Here is an 11,702-nt window from a genome sequence, read left to right as displayed (position 1 = left end):
TCCGGACAAGCTGCATCCTAGGCCCGATCACTGCGCAACCCACAGAGGAATCAGTTTTACTACCATCAGTGTAAAAACTTATAAAGTCGTGATACTGTACTTGGAGCTCAAGGAATTCTTGTCTCAGGACTTCACGAGGAGTGTCTTTTTTGTTGAATTTCGTTAGCTCCAGTTCGCACTGAATGGGAACTAGGTCCCAAGGGGCTGCCGAACTCAAACACTGTACAACTGGAGGCAACACGTTCAGTCCTACAGACTCCGCAGAATTGCGAACCCTCATGGCAAGAGGTGGAACAACTGAAGGCTTGTTACTGAAGGCTCGCTCGTAGCGTATTCGTTCCATACAGTGTAAGGTTGGATGGTTAGGAACCGATCTAATTCGCATAAAATATGTGAAGCCCAGTTCAGATCTTCTTTTGTCTAGAGAGAGTTCGTTTGCTTCTGCGTATAGACTGAGAACAGGAGATGTGCGAAAAGCAGCGGTAGCAAGCCGCAACCCCTGATGATGAACAGGGTCCAGCATTTTGAGAACCGATGTCCGGGCAGAACCATACACAATACAACCGTAATCAAGACGGGATCGAACGACCGACCGTTAGATACGCAAGAGACAAAGACGGTCAGCAACCCAGGACACATGCGACAGGACCTTAAGTATATTAAGCGATTTAAAACATTTCATCTTCAGGCTCTTGACATGCGGAACAAAAGTCAATTTGGAATCAAATATAAGACCTAAAACTTGTGTTCAGTTTTCCCTAAGATAGGAACATCATACACAGTCAAAGAAGGTTCGTGCAAAACTCCGCGGCGACGTGAGAAACTCACACAGACGGTCTTCCAGGAGAAAATTTAAAACCGTTGACATCCGCCCATTTGACCAAGTTGTTGATTGTGAGCTGGAGCCGACGTTCACATATGGATGGATTACAAGACGATACAGAAATCTGCAGATCATCCACGTACAGTGAGTACTGAACAGATGGAGCTATTGCGCGGACAATTGAGTTCATCTTCACAATAAAAAGAGTGACGCTAAGTACACCACCTTGAGGTACTCCATTTTGCTGCGAAAAGTCTCTAGAAAAAGTTGTCCCAAGCTTCACGCGAAAAGTCCGGTTTTGGAGATAACTCTGAATGCCACTTAACATTCGGCCCTGTACACCTAAGCTGGACAGATCCTGCAGTATGCCATGGCGCCAGGTTGTATCAAATGCCTTTTCCAGGTCAAAAAAGACAGAGACACAATGCTGCTTATTTACAAATGCCTCTCGCACAGCAGTCTCAAAGCGAACTAAGTGGTCGACCGTGGATCGTCCTGAACGAAAGCCACGTTGGTACCTGTCAAGAAGGTTATTACTCTCCAAATAAAACATCAGCCTTCTTTTGATCATCCTTTCTAATGTCTTCGAAAGACAGCTAGTTAGTGCTATAGGCCTGCAGCTGGAGGCGCAGGCAGGATCTTTTCCTGGCTTTAAAAGGGGGATAATGACGGCAGCCTTCCAGGACAATGGGAAAAGACCCTCGACCCAAACTCGGTTGAAAAGATACAAGATGAGCTCTAGAGTAAATGGATGAAGGTGCTGAAGCATTTGATAGTGGATACCGTCCGGTCCACGGGCAGTCTGTCCGGACGAATCGAGAGCCACCTGCAGTTCGTGCAGCATGAAAAGAGAGTTATAAGGCTCTTGCAAACCACCGGTCGTAGGCACAATCTTTTTTTCTGCATGTAGCTTATGCCGCCTAAATGATTGCGTATAGTGTTCGGAACTAGAAACAAATTCGAAGTGCTCGCGAAGAATGTCAGCCTGTTCGTCAAGGCTTGCAGGACATATTCCATTCCGGCACAAGAGTGGGACAGAGAAAGCGCCGTAGGAACCCTGAATTTTATGCACGCGGTCCCAAACTTCTTTTATAGATGCACTGATATTGATTGAAGAGGCATATCCTCTAAAGCTTTGCCGCTTGGCTTGTCTTCGAATAAACCTTGCCTGGGCCCTTTTTCTTTTAAAACCAATCAGATTACTTGAAGTAGGGTAACGCCTAAAGATACCCCATGCACGATTCTGTTCTTTTTTTGCCTGGCGGCAGTCTTTATTCCACCACGCCTTCGGCCTATTTAGGAGATGAGAGGACGTCATGGCAATGGCGATGATTGCGGCCTGTAATATGTGTCGAGTGATATGCAGAGTGACATCATCGATGGAAAGATCATCAAGTGATGAACAAGCTAAAACTGAAGAGCTGCTAAAAGTTGCCCAGTCAGCCCTCTCAAACATCCAACGAGGGGTACGCGTTTGAAGACCAGCAGGAGGACTGTTAAACTCTAAAATAATTGGAAAATGGTCACTTCCATATGGGTTTGGGATGACCCTCCATGAAAAAAGCGAGTATAGTGAAGGATGGCAGATAGAAAGGTCGATGGAAGTAAAAGGCCTGGTCGCTGAACTAAAGTGTGTGGCTTCTTTAGTGTTAAGTAAGCACAGTCCCGTGGAAAGAAGAAAACGTTCAACAAGTGCTCCTCTAGCATCCCGTTTACCACTCCCCCACAATGGGTTGTGTGCATTAAAATCGCCTAAAATTAAGTATGGGGCCCGGAGCTGACTAACAAGATCCTCTAGCTCTTCGTACTGCAGCTTGTATCCCGGTGATATGTACACTGAACAAACAGTAATCACCCGGTCTAGCAGTATTCGGGCAGCCACAGCCTCGAGAGTGGTGTAGAGAGCCACTTCGGCAGATGGGGTTGTGCGCTGGGCAACTACAGCAACACCACCAGACGCCACAGAGGAGTGCAAAATATCTTGCCTAAACACTTGATAATGGCGGAGTACATTTGACCTAGTTTCTTTAAGATGCGTCTCCTGCAGACAGAAGGCAGCAGGGCGGTGTTCGTCTAATAAAAAAGTGACATCATCATAATTACAAAAAAAAGCCCACGACAGTTCCACTGTAAAAACAGAGACATGGTGAAGATTAAAACTAGAAATTAAAATTAAAATTATAACTGGCCTTTAGGACACCGCAAGATAACTAAGTGGACACTTGCTTATGATTCATTTCTAAAGGGACTACGATCCCTTTGGGGGCGAAATTCTAGGAAGTTTATTTTTCTTTTTCTTTTCTACGACCTGAAAGGGTACTGATGACTCGGCACCTGAAGGGACCAGGTCGTCGTCAGAGGGTGGTTTGCTCTCATCCATCATTTCATCTATTGACTGCTGGCTTGCGGTCGAGTATGCCTCGTCCAGCTGGCCAGGCTTTCCAGAGCTGGTCGAGGCGGGAGTGGGCAAAGCCCAGCCTCGGCCTGAAGAGCGAGCAGACGACGAGGGTGTCCGCTCCAGCTCCTTAGAGGAGGTGGTCTGCGACGGACCCTCTTTAAGGACTGAGGGTGGTGCGAGAGGCACCACCCCTGATCCCTTTGGAGGGGATACCTTCTTTCCTGCCATGGTGTCTATTGCCTCCTTTAAGAGAGGCGCGGCAGCACCATTCAGGCACTGTGAACCTTTTGGCTCCAACGACAAACGTGGTCGTGGAGCCGACCTTGGGGGGGCAGGGGGTGTCGGTGGGGCTGCCAGGTCTTTGGGACAGACCTGGGTTCCCACCGAGGTTTTCGGTGACACGCCCCCTGTGCGTGTTACCGTAGCGAAAGATCCTTTCTGTAGAAAAGAAAGTCGCTTCCTGGCCTCAGGGAACGAGATGTTTTCTTTTACTTTGAGGGTAATTACTTCCTTCTCTTCTTTCCATTTTTTACAAGAACGGGAGTAAGCGGCGTGTGGTTCGCCGCAGTTGACGCAGTGTTGTGGGTTTGCGCAGTTGTCTGACGGGTGATCGTTCTGACCGCACTTGGCGCACGTGGTCTTGCCCCTGCAGCTCTGGGCACTATGGCCGAACCTCTGGCAATGGAAACATCTCCTGGGGTTCGGCACATATGGCCGTACTCTACAGTTCAAGTACCCAGCCTTGATTAACTCGGGAACTTTGCTCAACTCGAAAGTCAAAATGACATGTTTTGTTTTGATCTCTTGCCCCTCTCGACGAAGGGAGATTCGCTTTGCAGCGACAACTCCTTGGTCACTGAGGCCATCTACGAGTTCATCTTCTGTACTTTCGAGGAGGTCATCTTCAGAAATCACACCTTTTACTGTGTTCAATGTACGGTGGGGAGTGACTGTCACTTTATAGTCAGAAACGGAATTTAGTGATAGGAGTGCTGTGCTCTGTTCACTGGTTTTAATCTCAACGAGCAGATCTCCGGATGTCATTTTTTTGGCAGAGAAGTTCTTTCCAACAATGGACTCAAGTGTTTTGGAAACAAGGAATAATGACAGTTTCGCCAAAGGTTTCTCACTCTCAGAGTGCAACACAAGGAATCTTGGAAATTTTTCTGCAGATCTAGTAGTATTAATCGCATGTACTTCGGTGCGGCCCCTTTTGGGGGGCCGATCAAGAAAGGTTTTTTGTTTAGTACCCATAGAGATGGGAGAGAATTTCTGTGCCCCGGGTGCACCACCCACCACGGAGCCCAACACGGGGGTAGGCAATGTGCCATAACAAATATGGCTTTGCTGACAACATTACACTACCAGTGCTGCCCAGGCACTATAACCTAGTGTGGATCCGGACAAGGGGTCTATCGCCACCCACGGTTAGCCCTTGCCGCCAAAGAAGGTGAAAAGGAATAAACGAAGAGCAGAGAAAAGAGAAAGATAAGAGGGGATAGTAGAAGATGTGGCGACTGACTGAATCATCCTGGTCGGGCCAAGCCAGGACACCCGTCTACAGGAAGCAGGGGCCAAAGTGGTGTGTTGCCTCGCCCGGGGGGCCCAGAAGGGTCCAAACCTACCCCGGGCTCAGCTCAACTACCAGGATGCCCTTTTCCCTGGACACGGGCTCGCCACGCACAGCCAGACGTGGGTGGGTCTTAGCCACTTTTACTCAGGGTCTGTGGTGTCGCCAAAGTGGCTAGGGTCCGTGGTGACGCTACTCACCAAGCACTTAGCACCTAGGGTGTAGGCGCCCCCTGCGGAGCTCGGGGTCCGTGGAGACGCCACTCTCCAAACACCTGCTTTCACAGGTGCCCCCTGCGGGGGCTTCCAAGTTACTTCCATTCTTCCGAGTGAGAGACCAGTTGGCAATGGTCGACAACTTGCTGCTGCGAGGAGAACGACTGGTCATCCCGGCGTCGCTGATGGCCACCATGATTGAGCAGGCACACGAGACCCACAATTGTTGCGCGAGCGATATTCGTGGCCGGGTCTCGACCAACAGGTGGAGCAAGTTATTAGGAACTGCTGTGAATGCCAGTCTGCAGACAAGTCTGCAGAAACGGTCAGAGCACTACTTCAGCCAATTCCGCTTCCAGAACGGGCCTCGCAGAAGCTGGTTGTGAATATTGTTCGGCCATTCACCAGAACTGGGAGTGGACACGAGTATGCCATTACCTTGGTAGACTTTTACTCAAAGTGGCCAGAGGTATGCTTCGCATCAGTTGTGACAACACAGACGGCGATTAAGTTTTTATCTGCTACGTTTAGCAGAGAGGCTACCGAAATGAAATTCTGACTGACCATGGGTCACAGTTTATGTCCACAGCCTTTGAAGACTTCCTGAAAAAAAAGAGGAAATTGTCACCGTTGCTCGTCGGTTTATTACCCACAGTGCAACGGGCAAGTGGAGCGGTTTAACAAGGTTTTCAAGGGGTTTATCCAGGTGGCAGCACTGGATCACCGGCCTCTTGAAGTGGCCGTCCTGGAGTACCTGGACGTTCACAGGTGCACACCTCGTGCCACAACGGGGGTACCGCCTGCTCTGCTCTCGCATGGTGGAGTTCCTCGGTAGAGGCTGGACATTGTGGGGTTCCCGTCATCAAAGTTCTTTGTGAACCTTAGCTCTGAATTATCTGACATCAAAGCGCGAATACAGCAGCGGCAGGCTTACAGCAAGCGCTACACGGACTCCAAGAGGAGAGCAAGGGCGCCAACCTTCAAGCCGGGCGATTTCGTCAGGGTCCGCAAGCCAAACATACCAAAAAAAAAGGGACATCGCACTATACGCGCCCAATGCTTATCACTGGTACACATGGACCAAGTTCTTACACGCTCAGCGACAACCGGACCTGCAATGCGACGAAGCTTTCCGGTTGTGGAGAAGCGGGGAAGCGCCTGTCGACAGCATCACAGCAAGCGGCGTCAACGCTGGAGTTGGCTGATGCGGCTGTAGCCGAGATCCCAGAGACTCGTCCCGTGGCTTCTTCGGCGAGAACCGAGACAGCGGAGATGGATTTTCTGTCGGCTTTAACGGTACTGACGGTACACGAGACCTCGGTGGCTTGTCCAGAGTAAGAGGCAGCTTCGGCCCAGGTCAATACAAGGACAACGAGAGCACCTCTGCTGAGGAGAAAGCCTGCTTGGCAAAGAGACTTTGTAATGAACTAGCTATGTTACTGTTTTTTTTACTATCAGTTATACTGTTCCTTTTTTTATTGCTTGTATTTAGTTTCTAGGGTTGTTGTTTCTAGAGAGAAAATATGTTGTGTCGGCAACATTGTCATTTTTTGTATATAGAGCATCCACATCGCGGTAAAGATCAGATTTTCGGGTTCGAAGCTCGCGGCGTACGCATCTCCTCTTCGTGGCTGCTATGTCGGCGACCAGGGCTGCGACATAATAGCTGTTAAAACATTTGAGGGCAAAAAACATTTCCTGGGATTTCAGACAAAGCTTCAGATAAACTGGCAACCATGATTTTAAGCCGCAATATGGCCAAGTGTCGTTAGTTTGAAGCGTACATTTGTTAGTAGCACTAGATTGAACATTAAACGATTACAGAGAGACGGAAGCTTAAAAATTTACACGAAGGCGAAGCAATCGCTCAATTTTTAAGTGGCGCACTGCAGGCACGGTGACGACATTGATTCAATCATAAACCAAGCGTAAAATAAAGTGTTTAGTCAAAATTCGCATTGTTGTACTCACAGTAAGCTGCGTCGTGAGTCTTATGACGAATGCTACTGCAATTCATAGGCAACCAACAATCGTGGTTTTTGCAGCCAGTTTTTGTACACCTTAGAAACAATGACGCGTGGCGATGTTCGGGGGGGGGGGGGTCGTGATGTTTCGATCATGATCATGCAAAAAGATGTAAGAAACAAGTGTGCCGCTCAACTGTGTTTTGCTCGAACAGAGTGCGACCACTTGGACGGCAGATTCCCGGCCCTCGGCGCTTGCCGTACGGATTACGTCGATCGTTCCGCTAGTCGCACTCTTCCACCAGGATTTTGTAATTACCATGACTGAAACATCACGTGCACCATACTTCCGGTCATCGAGAAGTGCTGCGAGGGACTTATTAGGATTGTTTCTCGCGACCACCGCCAGGGTATTATTACCGGCTTCTGGATGGACACATTTCAATTTGTAAAGACGCCCTGGAACAGGTTTGTAGTTCATATTCGAAGAGATCGGTCCTTCTCAGAAAGAGCGAGATGTTGTGGAACCTCTCTACTACTGCCTTGGCGTCCGTCTTCTAATGAGGGCTAAGGCCCGTCTCGAACACAACGTCTTTCGAGCTCCTGCTTGCTTCCATTAGTAAAGAGAAATCCTGTTCGCGTTCCTCTTCTTCGTGAGTTACTATGTTGCAGGCATTGGTCGCCCCCCCGTCCGTCGCTCTTCGCACTTTGTCAGCAGGTTGCCGTGAAACAAATTTGTCGAGTGTTTCAGATCCAACTCCTTGATAACAAACTCGCAAGGATGTGTCTTCTTCTTCACAGTCATTTCCTTGCCCTCGTTCAAGAAACAGCTCCGGTGGCCCTCGTCCTTACGTTGTTCTGCCCGCAGAGCTTCGGGAGTGACGGTTTCATTCTGGATTTCCGGGACCTTTAGTGGCTTAGATCCAGCCACTTAGATCCTGCTCTTCCTTTGAAGCCTGGTTTCCACGGCGGCACTCATGGTAGACTCGACTTCATTTTCCCTGTCGGCTTCGGTGGTGATCCCGTCATCAGCTGCTTCTGCATCACACTCGGAATCAGGCTCTCCTGCTGCCAGAGCCCCAGGAATGTTGCCCAGAATTATGTTGTATAATGGACTCTCCATGCAGAGTGCTGTTACCTCGCTGCTGAAGAAGGAAGTGCGCATCGACAGCCTGGCTTCGGGGAGTGCCCTGACCGGGCCATCCACCAGGTAAACCGCTTTAGACCTCCCATGAGGTCCTCATCTGCGATAAAGCCCCTCCGAACGATAACGGTGTTGCACCCGTTGTCGCGGATGATCGTGACGACCCGTTTTCCCACTTTTCCAGTTCGTACCGGTACTTCATCCGTCAAGTGCTTCGTTTCGGCCGCAATGATCAAACTTACAATCGGGAGTCGTTCCCCATTCTTCAATTTCAAGTACCCGTTCTGAATGAGCCCGTCGGTCATGTGGGCGTTCTCAGCAGCCACGCAGCAGGAAGCTTGAGGTTGCCCCCGGGTTCTTCTTGGAATCCTCCTTGGCAGGAATTTGCGGTGTGGCCCGCCCGACCACACCTCCAGCAGGAGGTAGTCTTCGGGCCTTTCTCCCGGCAGTCAGCAGCCCAGTGTCCCATGCGGTCGCAGAGAAAGCATCTCAAGGGAGGCCGTCCTTCTCCCGCAGGTTCCTTGTTGACGTCTCGTGAAGCATCAGGGTTCGGTTTCTTCTGTTCCGCCTTGAATCCAAGAGATTGGGCCCCTTGTGCTTCCAAAAACCGATTGGCCAAGTCGGCCATGTCGTCCAGAGCCTTAGATCTTCTCTTCTTGATGAAGATGGTGAGCTTCGGCCAGCACCAGTTTATGAATTCTTCGGTGAGCACTACATTCCGGAGAGTTTCGTACTCCTTGATCGTCTCGGCAAGTTCGACCCAACGGTCGAATATGCTCGCTAGGCGTGCTGCAAATTGTGCTCCCGTTTCCACGCTTTCCGGTTTGGCGTTCCGAAACTTTCCCGGAATCCCTCTGCAGTCAGGCGAAACCGTGTCACCAATGCCTTCTTCACGCCTTAATAGTCAACGGACTCCTCCGGTGAGAGTCAAGAAATTACCGACAGTGCCTCGCGCTTCAAACAGAATGCGAGCATCGTAGCCCACTGGTCCCGAGGCCAGAATTGTCCCAGGGCTGAACACTCGAACCGAACGAGGTATGCGCCTAAGTCGTCCTTCTTCTCAACAAAGGCCGCCATCCTGCGTTGAAAGCTCGTTAGGACGGCACTGTGAGTCGCCAGAGCCCCATTCATAGGGCTCGCATTTTCGACTTCTTTAAGCCGAGTCTTCAACTCTATCCTTTTCTTTGCCTTGACTTGCCGCTCGTCCTCCCGATTCATTTCGTCTCTCAACCAGTTTCGCACTTCCACCCCCTCGTAGCCCAGCTCTCTCCCAAGCGCGGTTAATTTTACTCGCGACATGGCAGCACAATAACTCTGACTAGAGCACTGCACGGGCCGGAATTTCTAGGCCCGGCCCGACCCGGCCCGGTAAAGACACGGCCCGGGCCCGGCCCGAGCCCGACAGAATTTTTAATTTCTAGGCCCGGCCCGACCCGGCCCGGAAGAGACACGGCCCGGGCCCGGCCCGAGCCCGACAGAATTTTTAATTTCTAGGCCCCGCCCGACCCGGCCCGATGACTGTAGCCCAAAACAACCGATTTTCGTTTGAACCCGTCCCGTTTCGACCCGTTCCCGAAACGAGCTCCCTATTTGAACCCGTCCTGTTTCGACGCATCCTTTAAACGCCCTTCTGATATGAACCCGTCCCGTTTCGATCAGTTCCCTAAACGCCCTTCTCGTTTGAATTTGTCCTGTTTCGACCTATTCCCTAAACGCCCTTCTTATCTGAACCCGTTTCCGAAACACCCTTTGCGTTTGAACGCGTCCCGTTTCAACCTACTTTTATAAGGCCCTGCACATCGAAACCTCTTCGCAAAAAGTCTCCATCGTTCTAAGCCTGGTCTGCGCACCTTTTCTGTTCAACAATATGTTCTAAAGTAGCTTTACATGTCAACGCGTTCTTAAAATATACAACCCTTTCAGGCAAGCTTAAGTTTAATATATTCCTACTTAACCCCTTAAAACGTGTTTTCTTTTTTTTCAAGATGGCTCCCAAAACGTGCAAGCGCGGAACGGACTATGTACACTGCGCGACCCTGATACCGCGAACACGACGTTGGCTCTTTTTTCGAATTTTACTTCGAAATGGTGTTAGTAGGCAGCAAAGTATACCGCTTAGGTCTGTGGCCCAGATGAGCACTTCTAAAGACACTAATAGTTTTGAAAACAGCGTTTTGATTCTATGAGATAAACATAAAAACACGAGGATCGCTTGTTCGCACTAATATAGTGTCGCGCTCTATGCAATAAGGGAGCCTTAGAATAACGTACTGAAGCCCTTTGGGCAAGCTAAAATTAGCATCACCATAGGTTTTACATCGCAACGCTTTTTTTTACGGTACCCAAAGCGCTTGCGTACGTTTTTCTAAATCTTCCTAATAGTGAACCAGATATTTTTGAGAGCGATGAATCAGACAGGTTGACAAGCATATGACTGGGACTTTTTTTGGTTCACAATTTAAAACACTGAACCCTCGCTCACACGGAAAAAGCTTGAAGGCTTTCAAGCTTCAAGACGTATCTTAGTTATTATTTTTAACGACGCTGTAGTGAATTTGCACTTCGCATTTTTTTTATTCAATGAACCTAAAAGATTAGTGAGCAAACTTATTGCTATCAACAACAATTTATGATTTACGGCACAAGATTGCCCAGGCACGGCCCGGGTTGGCCCGGGCCGGCGCGGCCCGAGAACTTTTTTGTTGAAGCCCGAGCCCGGCCCGGGCCCGAGAAAATACGTGCTACCCGGCCCGAGCCCGGCCCGCGGGCCGGGCCGGGCTCGGGCTTTCGGGCTGGCCCGGGCCCGTGCAGTGCTCTAACTCTGACACTCAAAGGAAGAAACAAACGCTTACTCAAATCGCCCACCCTCGTTCTCTCTCGCGGTCCTCCTCCGCAGTGGGGTCATCTCCCTAACCTTACACCATGCCACCGGTCCTGTCGCGGACGCCAGTTTGTCACAGAGTGAGGTTCAAATTAATAAAAATAAATCAATGATCCACTCTGAGGATAAACGAGAAATTACGAATAAACGAGAAAAAGAACAAAAGATCTAAGTACGACCGGTGACTAGCGGTAGGTCCACGCCTGATGTATAATCAGTAGAGAAAGACGATGACACAGGGAGGATAATCAAACAGAAGATTATATTTAATAAAGTGAAAAACTAAGCCGCGCACGGCAATACAGTCAAACCCGTGTATAACGTACAGCAGGAACCGCTCCAATCAGTTCTATATAGCAAGTAGTTGGATATGGCAAAAACCATTTACAATGAACTTCCACGATGCGTTCGTTGTAAGCCGAGAGCTTCTTTTTCTCTCATTTCTTCTTTTCCACCTTGTAACAAAGTGCTGGAATGTTTTTTGTTTGCATGCTTACAGAGTTTTTTTTTTCTTTTTTTTTAGCTTATCTCCGCTTCCAGATCACTTCTCTTCGTAGACAACCGCTTTGGGATGAAGCTTTTTATTTTTTTTTTAGTGCGTGCAGTTCTTTTTTTTTAGCTTTCTCCCCTTCTTAATTGCTTCTCTTTGTCAACTTTGTTGGCGGCTTCAGCTTTTAGAATTTTCTTTCCTCCTAGATTTTTTCGTG

General features: G+C 49.2%; 1 pseudogene; it reads right to left on the bottom strand.

Moving 5' to 3' along the window:
• Nucleotides 1–7,537: 7,537 nt before the first annotated feature.
• On the bottom strand, nt 7,538–8,093 carry LOC120841283 (annotated as a pseudogene).
• Nucleotides 8,094–11,702: the final 3,609 nt, after the last annotated feature.

This window comes from Ixodes scapularis, unplaced genomic scaffold (genome assembly GCF_016920785.2).
Source record: "Ixodes scapularis isolate PalLabHiFi unplaced genomic scaffold, ASM1692078v2 ptg000827l_1___fragment_1__unscaffolded, whole genome shotgun sequence".
Lineage (NCBI taxonomy): Eukaryota > Metazoa > Arthropoda > Arachnida > Ixodida > Ixodidae > Ixodes > Ixodes scapularis.
This window is presented reverse-complemented; position numbering and strand designations above follow the sequence as displayed.